This window comes from Silurus aristotelis (assembly GCF_946808225.1).
Source record: "Silurus aristotelis genome assembly, chromosome: 3".
NCBI classification, from domain to species: domain Eukaryota; kingdom Metazoa; phylum Chordata; class Actinopteri; order Siluriformes; family Siluridae; genus Silurus; species Silurus aristotelis.
Genome location: NC_139576.1, coordinates 33,568,813 through 33,589,449, shown reverse-complemented (window position 1 = coordinate 33,589,449; position 20,637 = coordinate 33,568,813). Strand labels below are relative to the sequence as shown.

Genomic DNA, 20,637 nt, shown 5'->3' with positions numbered 1-20,637 from the left:
TTATATTATTTTATTTGATAGCTGCAAGTGCCCAGGTTATATTTTAATTGTGCATTCTGAACCGATTGTTGCATAGTATATAGAATTTTCTCTTGAATGTGTGTTATCCTTTGCCTACACCGAGCAGTCACCGTGATGCTACCCTGTCTAACATCTTATCTCTGTTGGTCTCTTTTGCTCAGCTCCGCCACGCAAACGTTCTGGAATATCTCCAATGGGTCTTCTTCGCAGACAATACCGCCAGTTCCAGCTCTCCTCACTTGCTGCTGAGCTTGCTCATTTCCTTGAACAACTCTCTGGCCTAACTGTTCCAGCGAATCCCTATCTGCCTCCTCGCATAGTGCAGAGCACTGCTACGCGCGACATGGGCACACAGACCTCTCCTGATCTCTCTGCTACCCGCTATCGAGCTTATGATGACAACTGCAGTGAAGGCTCCTGTCCCCCACCGTTTTCTCCCTATCCCTCACACTGGTCTCCCAATGATTATTCCCCTACATCTCCTGCGCCAAACCAACGTGCTCCTGTGCCTTCACCCGTCCTTGGGCCAAGCTACTCCTTCATGTCTCCTGCAGCTGCAGCAGCCCAACCGCCTTGCTATCCCAATAAAAATGCTTAAAACTCCCTCAAGGTCGTTTTCTGTCCTTCTTTATCTATTCCACACACTTATAACATTCAGTCAGAGAAGCTATCCTACTCACACATGTAAATATCTTATTATTACTATTTTATACTTGGTGTAAATAAAGACTTGATTAACATATAGTTAAATAGGTGTTATCAAAACTACTTCTATTGTATCTAATCAGTTCTATATTTGATTTAGGTTGTTTTTTTGTTGGATTAATGTTAGTTTGATTATAACATACGCTAGATAAGGTTGATTAAAATTATTTCTCGACACTGGGTTGGATGAGAGGTGTGAAGATATTGTTCTCAAACCTGCAGTAGAAGGTGTTGAGGTCGTCAGCCAGGTCTTTGTTTGCTTCAGTGGGGAGGGGTGGTCTCCTGTAGTTTGTGATATCTTGAAGGCCTTTCCACACTGATGCAGGGTCGTTAGCTGAAAACCTGCTTTTCAGCTTTTCAGAGTAGCATCTTTTGGCTATTCTGATCTCTTTTGTCAGTTGATTCCTGGCCTGCTTGTACAGTGCTTTGTCCTCCCCTCTGTAGGCATCTTCCTTGGCATGTCGAAGTTTTTTCAGTTTGGCTGTGAACCATGGCTTGTTGTTACTAAACTTGCAGAAGGTTTTGGTTGGCACACACATGTCTTCACAAAAACTGATGTAGGATGTCACAGTGTCAGTCAGCTCATCCAGGCTGTCAGTCCCAGCCTCAAAGACACTCCAATCAGTGCAGTCAAAGCAGTCTTGTAGTTCCTGCTTTGCCTCACTGGTCCATCTCTTCACTTTTTTGACTACAGGCTTAACAGATTTTAGTTTCTGCCTGTATGTTGGAATTAGATGAACCAAGCAGTGATCAGAGTTCCCTAAAGCTGCCCGGGGTACAGAGCGATATGCGTCCTTAAGAACGGTGTAGCAATGATCCAGTGTGTTTTTCTCATTTGTCGGACAGTTAATATGTTGCCTGTATTTTGGAAGTTCAAGTGTTAGTTTTGCTCTGTTAAAGTCTCCAAGGATAATAAAAAGAGAATCCGGATGTTTTTGCTCCAAGCCAGATATTTGGTTTGCCAGGTTTTGCAGTGCATCACTCACGTTGGCCGTTGAGAAGAGTTAGTTTGTCCATTTTGTTCGGCAGTGAGCGGAGGTTCGCCAGGTGAATCGACGGGAGCGCAGTTCTAAATCCCCTCTGTCGTAGCTTCACTAGCGCGCTTCCCCCGCCGGCGTCTCCTCCATGTGCAATAGAGAGTAGCTGCTGCTCCAACTAAGATCTCCAAAAAACTTTCCGGGTTTGTAAAAACTGGTGAAAAAGTGTCTGGAGTGAACTGCCCGATGTTAAGCAGTTCATCTTTAGTGTAAGTTATTAGGGTAGGGTAACTAAACACACAGACAATAAACAAAAAGAAAGAAAGTACTAGAGAGAGTCGTGCCGAGGCTGCCATCTGCGGCGCCATCTTGACTCAAGAATTACAATTAGATTAGATTTAAATGGAGAGCTATCCAGGATAATGCTAGTAAATTATGGCGTGCCACAAGGGTCAGTTCAAGGACCCCTGCTTTTCACAATATACATGCTTCCGTTAGGAAATATTATTAGAAGGCATGGAATTAGCTTCCATTGTTATGCTGTAAAAGTCTGATGCTCTACCGACTGAGCTATCCGGGCTCCGCTCATGTGTCTGCTGTTGTGACACCTGGCCTCAATAAAATACTTGTCTCTGTGCTTGCTCAGAGAGGGCGAATCTCAGGAGTTTCTTGAAGCTTTCTCCAATTGTTTAATGTGCTTTTCTTGTAAGAAGCCCACCATGAAGGTTATCCCCGATTTCATGTCCAACAGCAGTATTCAAGGCGCTCCTTTGTCAATCTTTGTCCATAGTCTAACGCAGGGGTCTCCAAACTACGGCCCTCTCATCCGGCCCGTGGAGACCTTTTTGTCTACGGAAAAAAATTATGGAAATTTACATGTATCCTGCCAAGATCAGCCGCCGCTTATGTGGACGTTATGTTTTTACCGAATTAAAATAGAGGCGCGCAGTAGTGCGTTATGTTTTCCAACCGATCACTACATTGCAAAACCTTATTCGCTGCTTACAGTCAATAAAATTATATAACGCCATCTAGTGGTGAAGTTTTTAAATGGTTTGCTGCTTGTTCAAGACTTTATTATTTTGATCACAGTTTGCCAGTTGCGGTTGACTGCTGCGATGAGGAGTTGTTGGTGTCAGTTAGCGTCTGATTGCGAAACATGTTGCACTCTATTTTATTTAGTGATAATTTCCTCCACATAATTACTTATCAGAGTGTTTAAAGTATTGGGAATGTCGTTAGTTTAGTAAGAATTTTTCGAATATTCTGAAGAGGAAACATTAAAAGCAACAATCTTTCTACCATAAGTGGATATATTTGCACACTTTATTCAGGTAAGTTTAACTTAAGATTTTTAATCATAAGAATTTTTAAAAATTGTTTCGGGTCATTTGCAGCTATAATTGCAACGAAATTAGTTTGCATAATCAGGTTTTTTTGAGCGATATTGTGTGCAAGATACTTCCAGTTTCACTATTTATTTATGTTGAATTCACTTTATTTTAGTGCCCAGTGATGGCCGAGAAGAGAAAAAAGAAAAATAGACGATGAGTGTCTGCAATTTCAAGAAGAATGGAGTTTGAAATACTTCTTCATCAAATCCAGCGAAACCGTGGCTGTGATGAAAGAATACAACCTGCGCAGTCATCATCGAAGCAAACATCAGGAGAAACATTTTCTAAATTACAAAATCAACTCACATCTCAGAGGACATTGTTCAGTAAATCCTCAAATGAAAATGAATCCCTAACTAAGGCCAGTTATAAAGTTGCCTACGTCCTGGCTAAAAGTGGCAAACCGTTTACAGATGGTGAAGTAGTGAAGGAATGTTTGTTGGAGGTCGCTGAGGAACTTTGCCTAGAAAAGTTAAAACAATTTGAAAATGTAGCTTTGGGTGCAAATACCATGCCGTGTTGCAGACATGGGTGAAAACATTGTGATTCAAATAGCGAAAAATGCAAGCAAGTTTCGCCATTTTTCAATTGCAATGGATGAATCGCTGGACAGCTGTTCCACCTCTCAACTGCTTGTGTTCATTAGAGGTGTGGATGAAGACATGAATATAACACAAGAGCTGGCTTCCCTACATAGCAGGTATGGCACTGTTACCGGAGAGGATATATTCAATGAATTGGAAAAAACATTTGCTGATTATAACTTGGACTGGTCTAACCTCAGTTGCCTGACTGTTGATGGAGGAAAGAACATGAGTGGCATAAAGAAAGGCTTGGTTGGACAAGTGAAGTAGATGTGTAATGAGAAAAACATTCTACAACCAATTTTCCTGTACTGTATTATTCACCAGCAAGCTTTGTGTGCTAAATATGTGGACATTAGCAGTGTACTGAATCCTGTGGTGAAGATGGTGAATTTAATAAGGTCACATGGGCTCAACCATAGACAGTTCAGAGGCATGTTGAAAGATACAGACACAAAATCGCAAGATTTACCATATTACACAGCAGTAAGATGGCTAAGTTGTGAGAAAGTTCTGAGCAGAGAATTTAAGTTAAGAAAGGAAATAGGTGACTTCCTGGAAAGTAAAGGCAAGCCACAGCCTTTACTGTCTGATGAAGAGTGGGTATGGAAATTGGCCTTTGCTGCAGACATAACTAGTCATTTACATTTTCTGAAACTAAAACTACAAGTGTCACATAAAAGCAAATCAGTGTATGGCTTTACACTGTACACTGGTCTGCATAACCCAGTCCTTTATGTTTTCTGAAAATAAGCTTAGTATGTGTCATTTGGAACTTTTTTAATATACAAAAAAAAATCTTACCATTTTATTTCATATAGGTTGGTCTATTTTGCAGATTAAGAAAAAGTTTTACAAGGAAATTGTGATCAAGGAATCCTTCATGGCAATCTGAACACACAATGCCATGGAGGTGTCAGAATGTTGTGTGCAAGATCTTCTTATATGCAAATTTTCAGCTGGCCTAGAATCACTTAGGCCAAAGTCATTTTTAGTCATACATTTAATGTCACAATTTTATATGAGCCACCTTTCATTGGGAATAAGTGTAAGAATGTAGTGCTTAAATGTAATTAGCAGAGAGGTGGACATCGATTGAGATCACAGATAAGGATGAGTATCGCTTCAGAGTGAAGAAAAGTAAAACCTATTTCAAAATTCTTTCACTTCAAGATCTGCATGTGGTCAGTACATGGTTGAAGAGAAGAAATGCAGGAACACAGCTCTTTAACACTGCAGCAGCACGTTTTGAAGTCGAAGCCGTAGATAATTAAAACGCCAACAAAATACATCCATGACTTTTGCGTGTTCATTATTTGGCCTACACATGGTCACCAAAACAAAAGTCTAGGTTTCATTTGAGATCACTGGCTTGAACACTTGTTTTGTTATCATGATAGCTGAGCATGGTCTCTGACTGACTCCTTTACATTGTAATTCAAATTCAATTGACACTTCATCTGATATTGACAAGAACCCCACTGGGTTTCGCAGCACCGTTTGGAAGCTAGAAGAGTAGAGCCGAGCCACTCTTTGCCACAAGATGTGAGTCCCGTCTCGGTTGCTTGCAGCGAGCAGAGTGGCGCAGCGGAAGCGTGCTGGGCCCACAACCCAGAGGTTGATGGATCGAAACCATCCTCTGCTAACTTTTACCTGTTTAATACCTCAGTCCCATTCGTCAATGGTAATTTGAACACATAATGCCATCAAAGTATCCGAATTCTGTGTCCAACATCTTCCTATATGCACATTTTCAGCTAGCCTAAGGACCGTTAGGCCAAAGTAAGTTTTAATCATACATTTAATAAATGCCACATAATTTTATATGAGCCTCTTTTCATTGAGAATAGGGGTAAGAATGTCGTGCTCGCATGTGATTAGCAGAGAGGTGGACATAGGATTTGGAAATAGGTTTACACTTTTCCCCACTCTGAAGTGATACTCATCCTTATATGTGATCTCAATCTATTACTTCACTATCTGCATGTGATGAGTACATGGGTGAAAAGGACAAATGCTGAATTCGAATGACCTGCCTACTTTGTGCACCAAACAGAAAGATTGCCATTGGTTTCCTTTTGATGCAGGCAAGCACCAGTTGACTCATTGATGGATGTGCAGGGGTCATGGAAAACCTTCCATAATCAAGGCTGAGAGGATAAGGTGACGGACCTAAAATCCGTTGGGGTCTCCCTGCGTCATGTTAAAATCATGCCTACTACATTTGTGATCTTAGTCTCTTACAAATTCCCCACAGATTGTTCCGCCAGAACACAGCTCTTTAACACTGCAGCAGAACTATTTAAAGTCATCCGCGTAGATAATTAAACTGCGAACGAAATACATCTTCTACATTTGCGTGGTCACCATATGACCTAGACAATGGTCACCAAGGCAAGAGGCAGCAAACCCTGGATGTCAGGATGGCCGAGCGGTCTAAGGCGCTGCGTTCAGGTCGCAGTCTCCACTGGAGGCGTGGGTTCGAATCCCACTTCTGACAGGTGTGTACCTTGTTGGTCAGTTTTTCTGAACTGAGCCCATGCAGGGGAGACTTGTTGAGTTGATACTGATACTAAAAGAACATGAAAGAAAACTATTCAACATGCTGACTGTTCGAGTCTACAGTTTGCTTGGATAATGCTCAAGTCTTCTGCTGCTTGTTTGATATAGAAATATCTTGGCAAAATTTCACTGAATAGCGAAGACTCATCCAAATGCTTGAGCGTGTCTTTGGACAAAAATAGTTGAAACCTTGCTGTGACACACCAGTCTAGCTTTCATTTGACATCACTGGCTTGAACACTTGTTTCGTTATCATGATAGCTAAGCATGGTCTCTCATTTGAACAGAATCTCGTTCCAGGAATGGCACAAAAGTGTGCAACTGTGTGGCTAAATCTGTGTGTAAATAAAGTGCAAAGGGAAAATTATGCAATGTCTTATCTGCTAGTATCCTCAGATTCCTTATTTTTTCGGTTCTACAGTGGCATTTTATCATGATAATTCAATTAGGAGATGGATCATTGATTAACCATGACACTCTCTTATTTACAGCAGTTGTGAAAGAAAAGGTGTCACCTAAAAGTAAATCAGTGCATAATGTGAACAAGTGAAAAGGACAGATTTCACAACAATGCTGTACAGAGTACACTGATCTGCATAATCCAGTCCTTTATTGTTGTCTGAAAATAAGCTTAGTATGTGTGTTTTGGACATATCTGGTTTTTCAGAGAAATAAATACAAATCATTACTGCTTCAGAGTGAAGAACAGTAAAACTTATTTCAAAATCCTTTCACTTCAAGATCTGCATGTGGTCAGTACATGGTTGAAGAGAAGAAATGCAGGAACACAGCTCTTTAACACTGCAGCAGCACGTTTTGAAGTCGAAGCCGTAGATAATTAAAACGCCAACACAATACATCCATGACTTTTGCGTGTTCATTATTTGGCCTACACATGGTCACCAAAACAAAAGTCTAGGTTTAATTTGAGATCACTGGCTTGAACACTTGTTTTGTTATCATGATAGCTGAGCATGGTCTCTGACTGACTCCTTTACATTGTAATTCAAATTCAATTGACACTTCATCTGATATTGACAAGAACCCCACTGGGTTTCCCAGCACCGTTTGGCAGCTAGAAGAGTAGAGCCGAGCCACTCTTTGCCACAAGATGTGAGTCCCGTCTCGATTGCTTGCAGCGAGCAGAGTGGCGCAGCGGAAGCTTGCTGGGCCCATAACCCAGAGGTCGATGGATCGAAACCGTCCTCTGCTAACTTTTACCTGTTTAATACCCCAGTCCCATTCGTCAATGGTAATTTGAACACATAATGCCATCGAGGTATCCGAATTCTGTGTCCAACATCTTCCTATATGCACATTTTCAGCTAGCCTAAGGACAGTTAGGCCAAAGTAATTTTTAATCATACATTTAATAAATGCCACATCATTTTATATGAGCCCCTTTTTATTGAAAATAGGGGTAAGAATGTCGTGCTCGCATGTGATTAGCAGAGAGGTGGACATAGGATTTGGAAATAGGTTTATACTTTTCCCCACTCTGAAGTGATACTCATCCTTATATGTGATCTCAATCTATTACTTCACTATCTGCATGTGATGAGTACATGGGTGAAAAGGACAAATGCTCGATTTGAATGACCTGCCTACTTTGTGCACCAAACAGAAGGATTGCCATTGGTTTCCTTTTGATGCAGGCAAGCACCAGTTGACTCATTGATGGATGTGCAGGGGTCATGGAAAACCTTCCATAATCAAGGCTGAGAGGATAAGGTGACAGACCTAAAATCCGTTGGGGTCTCCCTGTGCCATGTTAAAATCATGCCTACTACATTTGTGATCTTAGTGTCTTACAAATTCCCCACAGATTGTTCCGCCAGAACACAGCTCTTTAACACTGCAGCAGAACTATTTAAAGTCATCAGCGTAGATAATTAAACTGCGAACGAAATACGTCTTCTACATTTGCGTGTTCACCATCTGACCTAGACAATGGTCACCAAGGCAGTTTTTCAATTATATTACTGAAATGCACTTTCATATAGTTCACAGCATGTCAACTGCACCAAGTGCTAGAAAGGAGTGCACCGGCACCTTTTGGGAGACAGATGTGCTGCAGAATTTTGGGGAAACTGAGTGGTACCTTAACTTCAGAATGTCAGAGAAGGCGTGGGTTTAAGTCGCAAGGTTGTATCTTAAGCCCTATTCTGACTGGACTAGTTTTACATGGGGTCTGTTACTTTTTTTGTTACTTTTTTTGGTTCTTACAAACAGTAGTTTTGTTCTTACAAACTACTGATCATGGACATGTGGTCTTGTGCAAGTCCCGTCCGAATCCATACATGAAATGACAGACGTTGTCTGAAAAAAATTCTAACTCAAACGTCGTTTGGAAAACTAGTCCCGTCCGAGTAGGGCTTATGTCTGTGTTTGGAAGACAAAGGAGAATAATTATTTTATTATTGTTTTGATTTCTAATGAAAATAAAGTCACTGTCAGAAGTGGGATTTGAACCCACGCCTCCATGTGGAGACCAGAACACTCAGTTTCTTGGAAGGTATTGAACCTTGAGTCTGGCGCCTTAGACCGCTCGGCCATCCTGACATACAAGCCTGTGTTTCTTATCCCCTCAGTGGCTGATAAAACTATTTTTACAAATTTCTGTCTACATGTTTATCTTATCTATCCTTCTATTTGTGTGTTTCTTATCTATCTATGTAAGTCTTATCTGATTTTAGATCTGAATGCCTATATGCCTGCGTGACACTAAAACATGTAGTGGTAACGGCTACTTTTTACTTAATTCTAAATGTCAGAGCCCAAACTTCTTTACTTTAACTTGAGTAAAAAAGTGTAGTCAGTACTTTAACCTTTACAAAAGTTTCTTTAAAACACGAGTACCTGTACTTCTACTTAAGTGAAGGATGTGTGTACTTTTGCCACCTCTGATGATTGGCTATTGCTTTAAGCAAACCCTGCATTGACTGGTCAGTTCACATACACAATGCGCTCACGCTGGACGGTTTTTTTTGTGTGTATTCTAGCAACTGTAGTAAACAAAACATTGGCTGATAATCACGTGGCGAAAAGTTCACTCATTTTGCTCACAGCTTGTCGAGAGGTAAAGTTCTCGCTCTCCTTTACTCTCTATACTGTACATAAAAAGCCAATTTTATTTTTATTTAAACATGAACATCAGTCTGCCCAAAACTATAAGAAATGTGGAACTTTGGTTTTATTTTCCCTTTTCTTTTTTTTTTATTTTCTTTTTCTAATTTGTTTCCTCTCTTTTCCCATTTCCTCTTCTTTTTCCTTTTTCCCACCCCTTAACAGACTACTGTTCCCCAGCTTTTGATGCAATCGGTCAGGGCTTTCGCCTGTTAACCAAAAGGTTGGTGGTTCGAGCCCACCCAGGGACGCGGTTGATTCGATGGACGGATGGAAATATATGCATACAAGAAAACGAAAAAATTTTCCAGAAAGCAGGAGGCAAGAAATTGAGGTAGAGGGGCATCTTCTACATCTACAATCAATTATTTGTTTTTGTAATACATTTAGAAAAGTGTCAACCATATTGAGGTGAATGCTAAGCGGTGTGTGATTAAGAATCTACTTTTCTTTTTTTTTAGTTCTTTAGATCAACATATAAAACACTGTAATATATTATAGGGTTGTTTATCTGTTCTTATAGCTTCATTGTCAGTAATTGTTCATCCATTTCTGATGGTTCTTTGTGTCCTTCATCTTGCAGTTTGATCTCAATCATGACTCGTTTCTGTGTAACAGAATGCTGATGAACAGAGAAGCTTCATGTGTGTACAGCTACATGTAGAGGAATGTATCTACCTTGATGTTATCTCTTTTTTGCATCTCCTCTCCTTCTGGTTCTGCTGGAGAATCTGCCTCAGAGCAGTTTCCATATCTGTAGGCTAAAGAGAACAGCAATAATCAACCCTGATAATGCTGTCCGATTTGTTGCAACTGCCTGAGATACTCTTACACACACACACACACACACACACACACTTCTGCAAGGATGAGCCCCATTTCGATTTTTCAATTGATCACTCTTCAATTTAGAAGACAGTCAGAGACACCGGTTGTCCCTGTATTCTGTCTTGTGCTGCTTGTTGAGGTGCAGCGACTCTCTCATTGAGGAATCTGGACTATTCTGCATCTGCTGTACTTGGCCTCAGACCCTGCATTTAAATAAAATCAAGTAAGATTTCACATTAAAAACAAGTGTTTACGTATTTTTTTAAGACCTTTTAGTCAAAAAAGATTCAGACCTTCTCCATGGTTTAAGGAGGATTCTGGTCTCCTAATATACATGTAGGTTTAAATCCCACTTCTGAAATGACATTTTATTTTATCTGATTTATTTAATGTCCAAATATTCACATTTGTATCTGTAATATTAACTGGATGTGGGCATGATCTCAACTGTAAACACCTAAAAATGAAAGTTTTAAAATAAATGTAAAGGAATTAGAAATAAATGATGTTTGTGATCTGGCACACTTGATATTGGATAAAGTGTAAGAACTGCTCTCCAACTTCTACAGCTTCATATCTACAGTGGGGGAAATAATTATTTACTCCCCTGCTCATTTTATAAATGTTCCCTATTACAAATCCTGTAACACACTGTAAGGAAGTGTTTTATCCTCTGCCACTTGGGCAGGATTGCCTTCTGTCCCTGGACAGGATGCCTTTGAATTCAGCCTTTCCTCTCGATCTTTCCTCTCCTACAAGCGCTTTGGGAAGTCTCAATTAAACACACGAGTCAGTCTTTTATGGAGATGTTCCAAAGTTTATTGTCTCACACATGAAGATATACTTCCAAAGAGAAGGAGAGAAAGGGGGTGGGCTGCCAGGTGTGTGTGTGTGTGTGTGTGTGTGTGTGTGTGTGTGTGTGTGTGTGTGTGAACAGAAGAGAAAGTTAGGAGAGACAACTCCACAAGGTTATGCTGAACCTGCAAAAGATAAGCCTAAAACAGAGATACAGAAACCACTGTGTGTGTACGAGCAAAGTAACACATGCATGCCACAAAAAGATCAGGGTATGGGGAACAGAAGCATACAAAAAGGTTATTCTAGAAGCATTCAACAAAATTACTATAACTACTAATGACAACAAGATACATATTAACAAATTGTAAACATAAAAACAGTTGAAGATAACTCCACATCTGGTCATGTTATTCGTTTAGCAGAAGCAACAAAACGCGGATTAGCCATACTAAAATGCGAGGGTGTTCTGGGTCAACCTAATCTGGGACTAGTGATCAAGAATATCTTACAATTCCCCCGTTTTATCCATGATAAATAAGAATGGATAAATCACAACTTAAACAATCAGACATGTCGCATAGGAATAGGATAATATTCAGAAACACGAGGGACAGGTTGCATGGACCTGCTGTGTGCTGACGGGCCGTCTAGTTGGCGTATTGCCAGAAGGTGTTGTTGTGTGGATGAGCCTGGGCGGGTATCCAAGCCCCAAGGCTGATCAGAAAGACAACCATACCGGTCACTGGTTGTGTCACTTCCCTGGATTGATGAGAGGTTGTTGTTCCGTTCCCCGTAGCTTTCCTTGACACGTCCTACAGTTGTAAGGATGTCTGAAGGGTCTGAGGAGTTGTCACCGGACCTCGATGAAAGATGACTGAGGGGAACAGGAACCATGTCTCCTAGAGAACTCATGGGGATGTCAAAAGGCTATGCTTCTGTAACATAAAGAAAAATAGTTATATACGCAGGGTACATGTAAACACACAGTTAAGAGGGATCCGCAGGTAATGGGAGACTTTCGTGTTTCGCTGCACTCTTAGTAATATTATTCTGGGCACAGATTAGACACCTAGACAAAATCGAGTCTATCATGCAGTTTAAGTTAGCTATACAAAAATATCTGTTCATATCCTACTTCACGCAGTGAAATGGAAGGCATGAGTGACTGTACCAAAGGCCATCGGAGGCCACGTAGGCATTGTGTGATTGCCAAAAGGCAGAATCACTCGAGGTGGCTGAGGATTGGACAGATGGAAAATGTAAATCAGGAATGAGAGCGGAGGAAAGGAGGCAGGTGTTAATAGGAGCGCTAAGAGTGGGAAAAAACACCTGAGTTTGAGCCGCACTTTTTGCCACTCTGTCAGCCAAGGAATTACCTTTGGCTTCTACATTGTTGTCATAAGAATGGGCTTTTGTTTGTACAATGGCCAGTGTGCGAGGAAGACAGCAAGCAGTGATAAGGTCCTAAACTAAGGATTTCCCTTCAGCCGAGCGGAAACCACGGGATTGCCAGATGCGGCCAAAATCGTGCGCAATATCAAAGGCGTATCGGGAGTCAGTGTAGATCGTGACATCTTTTCCTTCAGAAAGGACACATGCACGAGTCAAGGCGAAGAGTTCAGCAGCCTGTGCTGAAAAAAAAGGCAAAGAGTAAGCTTCAACAGTGACATCAGGTAAGGAACAGAGAGTAACCACACAGAAATTTACCGAACATGAGCCATCCACAGAAAGTGACTCACCCCTCTCTAAAGGAGTGGAAGACAAATCTGGCCGTATACTAGGTGAGTGAATGACCTCAGAGCAGCAATCATGTGTGGTGTCGTGCAGTGTGTCGTCTTGTGCATTAGTCAAACGCATGACCTAAAGTGTCAAAAGAAGAGGTGGCCTTGATTTCCAAATTACTGGTCGAGCAAAGGATAGTTTCATAGCCGGATCTTCTCTGAGCTGTCATGTGTTGTGTGTGCAGGTTCTGAAGGACCTGTTTCACCTGATGTGGAGAGTGCAAGATCATAGTATGAGACAACACTAATTTTTCAGCGTCTTGAACCATCAAAGCACAGGCAGCCACCGCACGAAGACATGCAGGTAAACCCTGAGCCACGGTGTCAAGTGTTTTGGACAGGAACAGACATGGTCACATGGTGTCGTGGAAAGAGCAGTCAGGTATCCATGGACGGCAGTAGTTAATTAGTCCCAGGAAAGCCATGAGAGCATGCTTTGTGGAGGGACGCCTTGTGTAAAAACGACCTGTACACGATCTTTAGAGAGGCATTTGCTGCCTTAAAAGAGTGTTCGAACCCTAGGTATTTTAGAGTGGTTCTAGAAAACTGAAGTTTGGTTTTGGATACCTTGAATCCTTTTTTTGCCAGATGATGCAGAAGGCACAGGGAGGCTTGTTCACAGAGGTCCTCGGAGACTGTGGAGATCAGGAGATCATCTGCATACTGTAAGACAACAGAGTCAGAGGGGAGAGCAAGATCACAAAGTGCGTCCCTTACCACAGCGGAAAAGACTGCCGGGGACTCAATGAATCCTTGTAGCAGACGTGTCAAAGTGTACTGGCGCCCCCTGTGCGCGAAGGCAAAAAGAGGCTGCGTCTGCTCTTCTACAGGAACGCTGAAAAGGACAGAACACAAGTCAATCACTGAGAAGTGTGTATGATTTCATGGAATTGAAGCGATAATAGAGGCCACATCGGGCACAACAGGTGCAATAGGAACCACAACATCATTTTTTTTCCTCAAGTCTTGAGTGAAGCACCAAGTGCCGTCCGGCTTAGGAACTGGGTTAACGGGTGTGTTGTAGGAACTCACACAAGGCTTGATCACACCCTGTTGTAACAGAGAGGTCAAGATCTTGTCTATTCCCTGCAACTTTGATTCAGAGACAGGATATTGTTTGAAAAATACAGGATGCAAATGTGTTAGTTTAGCTCATAAGGAGGACAATGAACCAAGCCCACATCATCCTTATGCTCCGCCCAGAGGAGAGATGGCAATTCTTCCAGTGAAGAAGGGAGTGGTAATTTCTGTGCGTTAGAGAGAAAACAGTCGTTCATGTTCATGTTAGAAAGATATGACAGAGGAGCATAATCAGGAACTGAAACCGTGAGTTTAGAGACAGAAAAGGTGAGAGAAATGTGCAGCCTACTCATGAGATCTCGGCCCAAGAGATTAAACGGACAATCAGGCATAAAAACAAAACGATGGTGGAGAAAAATACGGAAGGACAGGTTACTACGATCGGTGAGCTGATACTTCAGGACTTTCTGTACCTCTTGATGACAGTTATGCATAAAAGTCGTGAGGAACAGAGGGTTACTGTCTGCGTCTTCTAACTCCATCCCTCCCAATAAAGTCCAAGTCTCCTTAAATCGGGTTAAAAATTCGGAAGTGGTTTCACCCTTCTCCTGTTTAGAGTCAGATACTTGAGAGAGATCTCTATTGGCCTGCTGCTGCTGGAGTAGGAATTTGGTCAACTCCTTTTTTTAACTCTGAGAGAGCATCTCGCTCAGCCCAGTGATAATAATAGAAGTGGTTTTGCTCTTACTTTTTTCGACCCTTCCCCCTCGTCGAAGCGTTTTCTCGTCGTAACTGTCTCCTAGTACTGCATGAAGGATAAACCTATAGTCTGCGCCTGTCAAATGATTAGGGCAGGTAGAGCTCATTAGCATGTCAATGAAATGCAGGGGTTTAGATGGGGATGGAAGAACCCTGATAACGTCTCTAAGGTCCCCAATCGAGGGCGGATGTAATTTTGGGACCGCAGGCCGACTTTGACCATACGCATACCGCATTAGTGTGGGTTTTGGGCCAGGGAGGAGGATCGATCTTTGGGACCGAAGGAGACACTAACGTGCCATCCCGATCGGGTGGGGGTGGAGCATTTGGCTATAAAGGTGGTTTTGGCTTGGCTTCGGTTCTGGGCAGAGACTTAAGTTCTCTTTTTGAGTTCAGTATAGAGTGATATTTATCCCAGATTTGTTTCATTTCCACCCATTTTTGATAACTATCACCCAAGTAAGAATAATCCCAGTTAGGATCGCCCAAACCTTCATAAATTTGGGAATGTGCAGACTGAGATTTAAAAGTTCCACCATGAGGATAAGTCAGAAATTGAGGTTGTGATACAGTCCACCCTGCTAAATTGTCTAGCCAGGAGGTAGTATAAAAAGTGAGACCACAAGGATTCATCCAGTCCCGAGGGGCTTCCTCAGGATCTGTTTTAGGATATTTTGTCCAAGAATGACCCATAATCCAATATAGGTACAACTGTCTGACAATGTTAGATAAAAAGGTTGGAGGCCAGAGATCGAGATAGATAAACCGTTGAAAGTGTAGGCAAGCACCTCGTATTGTAAGCGAATTTGTTGTCGACGTTGTACCGTCGTGTAGCGCGCGCTGAACCGTCTCTGTAGTCACAGTAACTTGAGACGTCAAATTCAAATTCGCTTACAACACGAGGTGCGTGCCTACACTGTTAACGGTACGACAAGATACCAAATCAGCACAACACGGATATCAGCATACGAGGTGAGTGCCTACACTGTTAACGGTATGACAGGATACCAAATCAGCACTTACCCGAATGCTGATATCCCGGACGAGCCCCCAAGAACTGTAAGGAAGTGTTTTATCCTCTGCCGCTTGGGCAGGATTCCCTTCTGTCACCTGGACAGGATATCCTTGAATTCAGCCTTTCCTCTCATCCCTACGTATACGGGGAAGTCTCAATTAAACACACGAGTCGGCTTTCAGAGAGAAGTTCAAAGGTTTATTGTCTCACACATGAAGATATACTTCCAAAGAGAAGGAGAAAAAGGGGGTGGGCTGCCAGGTGTGTGTGTGTGTGTGTGTGTGTGTGTGTGTGTGTGTGTGTGTGTGTGTGAGAACAGAAGAGAAAGTTAGGAGAGACAACTCCACAAGGTTATGCTGAACCTGCAAAAGATAAGCCTAAAACAGAAACACAGGAACCCTGTGTGTGTACGAGCAAAGTAACACATGCATGCCACAAAAAGATCAGGGTATGGTCAACAGAAGCATACAAAAAAAATTACTATAACTACTAATGACAAGATACATATTAACAAATTGTGAGAACATAAAAACGGTTGACGATAATAACTCCACATCTGGTCATGTTATTCGTTTAGCAGAAGCAACAAAACGCGGATTAGCCATACTAAAAGGTGACAGTTGGGGTTTTCTCACAGTGAAGCGTATGAAGAGAGGATAAAGACAAGAACTGAGTGTTCTGGGTCAACCTAATCTAGGACTAGTGATCAAGGATATATATACACACACACACACATACATACATACAAACTAAGTAATTACTTCTGCTACTACATGTCAGTGTTAAATAATGAAATACATTAAAAGGTAGTCCGGGTTAAATAATGAACACAGTAAAAGGTAGTCCCGGTTAATTAATGAACACAATAAAAGGTAGTCTGGGTTAAATAATGAACACAGTAAAAGGTAGTCTGGGTTAAATAATGAACACAGTAAAAGGTAGTCCGGGTTAAATAATGAACACAGTAAAAGGTAGTCCGGGTCGGGGGATAGAGAGAGAATGTGAGAGCAGGTGATTATGAAGAGACGTGTATTGAGTCCCGACCCGGACCAAACTCAAATATTTCATACACTGTATTTATATAACGAGATCTGTACAGTTGACCCTATCATGGTAGTTGAAAAAAAAAAATCACTCACTTAATTTGGGTTACATTGTAAAATGTAGTGTTGAAACATCATTTTGATCACAATACTGTCTCTTTTAATGTTTAATTCTTTAAGAATTTTATATTTATTTAATCTGGTCAATGCCGCAATGCATCACGGGAAGATATACTTCCGCAAACGTCTTCAAAAGTATAATAGGCTTCGATCTTGTTAAAAAAAACTTTCCTATAATAATACTACTGTATAAAAATAAAAACATGTTTAGAAACGTTGTTTGACAGTAAAACTTACAGACAAAACACGATGAATATTTACATATCAACATATTATTAACTTATAAACTTTCACTGCACCTCTCTGGATTCCGCTTCACAGCAACGCCATTTAGCCACGCCCACATCGCCCGTGCCGCTATTTAACAATGACCCGTGACAAACCTTTTCCGCCGTTTTAAACCTATAGATGTATGTAACAGGTGTATAATTTACCCTGTTAAATTTACATGTCCTGTTTCAATTTATACTAAATTGTTGATTTGTCTTGTTTATACTCATATATGTGTTTATAAATGTGGTTACCTAAACAAAATGGGTGCTTCTCTTAAATGCCTTGATAATAGAAGGCGATGTCACTTCCTGTCCTGACTCCTCCTCTTCCCTTTCTGTATTGTAATCTCATTGGAGTGGTGAGTTTCTCCTAAATTTATAATAACCTGATTAAATTTTATATGAATTAATTTTATATTTATTTATTATTTATTGATATATTTTTGGTTGAAAGAAGCAGAAATAGAGGACAGGGTAGTGTGGAGGAGGATGATCCGCTGTGGCGCCCCCTAAAGGGAGCAGCCGAAATATTTTTTTGTATTTCTTCTCACTGAAGTTTCTGTGTGAGGTTTCTTTATCTATCTGTGTGAATATTTTACACTTTTTGTTTGTATTTTTATGAATGTGAGGGCACATGGTGATAAGTCTACCACACATTTATATTATAGAGAACAATAAGTGAAATATCACCACAGGGGCTGCTGATTTGTTGTGTGTTTATCAGAAGAAACATTAAATACTTCCAGTGAGCTGCAGTCTGCAGTCCCGTGTCTGATTTCACATCACACCACACAGAGTCAAGTATTTCCACTGGTGTCGTCGATATTGATGAGCGATACTAATCATTTTCTTTTTAATCCGATACCGAGTACTTTCAAGACGAGTATCACCGATACGATACTTCTATGAAATATGTATAAAATGTTTTTAAATAAATAACTGTTAAAAAATGTCCAGTTGAAATATCTTCATATCTGAAACAATCTGTTTGGTATAAAGTAAAACTCTCTGAAAAGATTCTACTAAAGAACTAAATCAATCCAGAAGATGGGGGTCGTGTCTGTGTTCCTCCTCTGCTCTCCTCAGCTGTACTCAGACATGCTCTATAGGGTGTTTTACTTTTAGATGCTTTGTTAAATTTGTGGTACATGAAGCTTCATCATTGTTAACTGGTGTGTAATAACTTCAGATTTTGCTTCTTTTTCTTTCAGCCATGATCTCAGCCATGCACTCGAATCCCCTTTTAAACCTGCGCTGCATCTGCTTTGACTGAGTGAGTGAACGCGGTCATGATAAGTGGTGATACAGCAGAAGATACAGTTTCCTATATTCCTATAGTATTATAAATATTTATATACTATATGGAATATCAATATTATCAAAATATCCTTAACTAACTTGTTTTAGAAATATTAAAGATATACAGATATAGAAAGCATCTTTATTATACAGAAATGCAGTATAACAGAGCGCATACAGATTCTTCTGCATTGTTTCCTTCCATTACAGTTTTTCAGGCGTTTTGAAATTAAGGCAAATGTGTACAAATTTTACAGGAAGGAAAATGCTAAAGTCTACATGGCTCATGTAAAATCTTAACAACTGTTTTAAACTGTTTGGACTGACATTTATATATAATATATATGGTATCTCACAAAAGTAAATACACCCCTTACATTTCAGCAGCCATTGTAATAGATTTTCTCAATGGACAATACTATAGAAATGAAACTTGGATATATTTAAGAGTAGTCTATGTGCAGCTTGTACAGCAGTACAGATTTACTGCCCTCTAAAAAATAACTCAACATACAGCCATTATTGTCAATATATCTGAAAACAAAAGTAAGTATAATTTGTATAGATTAAGTATATTTTGTGTGATCACCATTGTTATCTCACACTGCCTTAATCCTACTGGACATCGAATTCACCAGAGCTGCACAGGTTGTTGCAGGGATCCTCTTCTACTCCTCTATAATGACATCACAGAGCTGCTGTATGTTAGACACATGGTGCTTCTTCACTTTCCACTTTAGGATGCCCCACAGGTGCTCAATAGGGTTCAGGTCTGGAGACATACTTGCATGCTGGACACCATCTGAGCCAGACACGTTTCTCTTCATTTCAACAGACCACAGTGATTCAGTGAACTGTTTGCAGGGTTTTTTGTAAGCCAGCTGCAGAAGAGGCTTCGTCCTGTCTGTGTGTCTGTGTGTGTCTGAGTCTTAACCTGTGCAGCACCTGGGATCTGAAGTTTCAGGTGCCACCAACTAAACTCCCTGCAGTGGATCCAGTAGAATGGGGAGTAATACAATCAGAGACACAGGGTTTATTTACTTTTTTTTTATTTTTTTGTTTTTAAATATGATAATATATTAAAGAAATTATATTTTTGTGATATTTTTTATCATTAGGTGGTGGTGAAGGTTTGCAGGTGATCATTCACAGAATCTGAAAAACAACAAGAAGATCACACACTTTAACAGCAGGAACAAGACGCACACGATTGCATGTATAGTAGCTGAATGAGATTTAACACACTCGTTCACACACTCGTTCACAGTGTGGTTCTGTAACAGCATTTCCTTTCAAAAGATACTTACACATGTCTGGACTCTAATGTCTGATCCGAATGACCCTGACACGAATAACATTAACTGCAAAGAAAAAACAAACAAACACATTTAACATGATAAAAATTTATGAAATCCAACATGATTAAATTAAATTAAATTCACACACTCACTCACACACACTCGTTCACACACTTGTTCACCGTGGTTCTGTAACAGCATCTGCTTTGAAGAGAAACTTACTTCGGTCTGGATTCCGTTGACGTCCCATTATATTGTTGGGTATGATGGCATCCACATACACTCGGTTAATTCTGGGACCATCACCCCTTTCATTGTTAGTCCTTGTTTGTATCCTGAGAGAGAGAGAGAGAGAGAGAGAGAGAGAGAGAGAGAGAGAGAGAGAGAGAATAAGAACTTATAATACCCACGTACTCAACACATGCACACACACACACACACACACACACACACCTTTCCACTGAAGTGTTCCAGGGGCCGTCACCACATGGAGGAAGAGATTCCATTTGTCTGTTTATAACTGCAAAAATACAAAAACATCAAAACATTTAAAATTCTAACACTAAACATTTATCTATCTATCTATATCTATCTGTCTGTCTGAACAATCCAGGTTTTGTTTAAAATTATAGCCAATCATCTGTAAGAAGGGGCGGGACAAATTATGTAGCGGCATATTGAGTGACGTCATCACCCGGCATGCCGCGCACGTAGTTTTTTTTTTCTTTGCATCCGCGCCTAAATTTATTTATTTATTTGTGTATTTTTATGTATTGATTAATTTTTTACGTAAACAACGCGAAAAATAAAATAAAATATCTTAAACGTTTTTTGCCTGTAAAGTTTAAATAACATTGGATTTTTTCCTTTCTTGAATTTTTTGGTGTATTTAAAATTATTTTCTGAGAAAAACAACAGACAATGTTGTAAAATTTGTCAAGAGAAATTATCCAGAAAAGGGGATACACACTGAAATGTACAGTATGAAATGTACTATATTACATGTTCAGTATGAGAGTGAAGAAAAGAGAGAAC

At 40.4% G+C, this 20,637-nt stretch overlaps 3 long non-coding RNA genes across 3 annotated transcripts; all 3 read right to left on the bottom strand.

Moving 5' to 3' along the window:
* Positions 1-10,993: 10,993 nt before the first annotated feature.
* LOC310723250 lies at positions 10,994-13,122 on the bottom strand. The gene is made up of 2 exons (XR_014532621.1): positions 12,131-13,122; positions 10,994-11,930 (listed from the first exon to the last, which is right to left on the bottom strand). It is a non-coding gene; the product is annotated as an uncharacterized lncRNA (long non-coding RNA).
* A 195-nt stretch (positions 13,123-13,317) lies between these two features.
* Positions 13,318-17,086, bottom strand: LOC310723249. Its single transcript, XR_014532620.1, has 3 exons — positions 17,033-17,086; positions 15,579-15,705; positions 13,318-13,611 (listed from the first exon to the last, which is right to left on the bottom strand). It is a non-coding gene; the product is annotated as an uncharacterized lncRNA (long non-coding RNA).
* A 2,327-nt stretch (positions 17,087-19,413) lies between these two features.
* Positions 19,414-19,933, bottom strand: LOC310723272. Its single transcript, XR_014532627.1, has 3 exons — positions 19,825-19,933; positions 19,612-19,665; positions 19,414-19,459 (listed from the first exon to the last, which is right to left on the bottom strand). It is a non-coding gene; the product is annotated as an uncharacterized lncRNA (long non-coding RNA).
* Between the last annotated feature and the right edge of the window lie 704 nt (positions 19,934-20,637).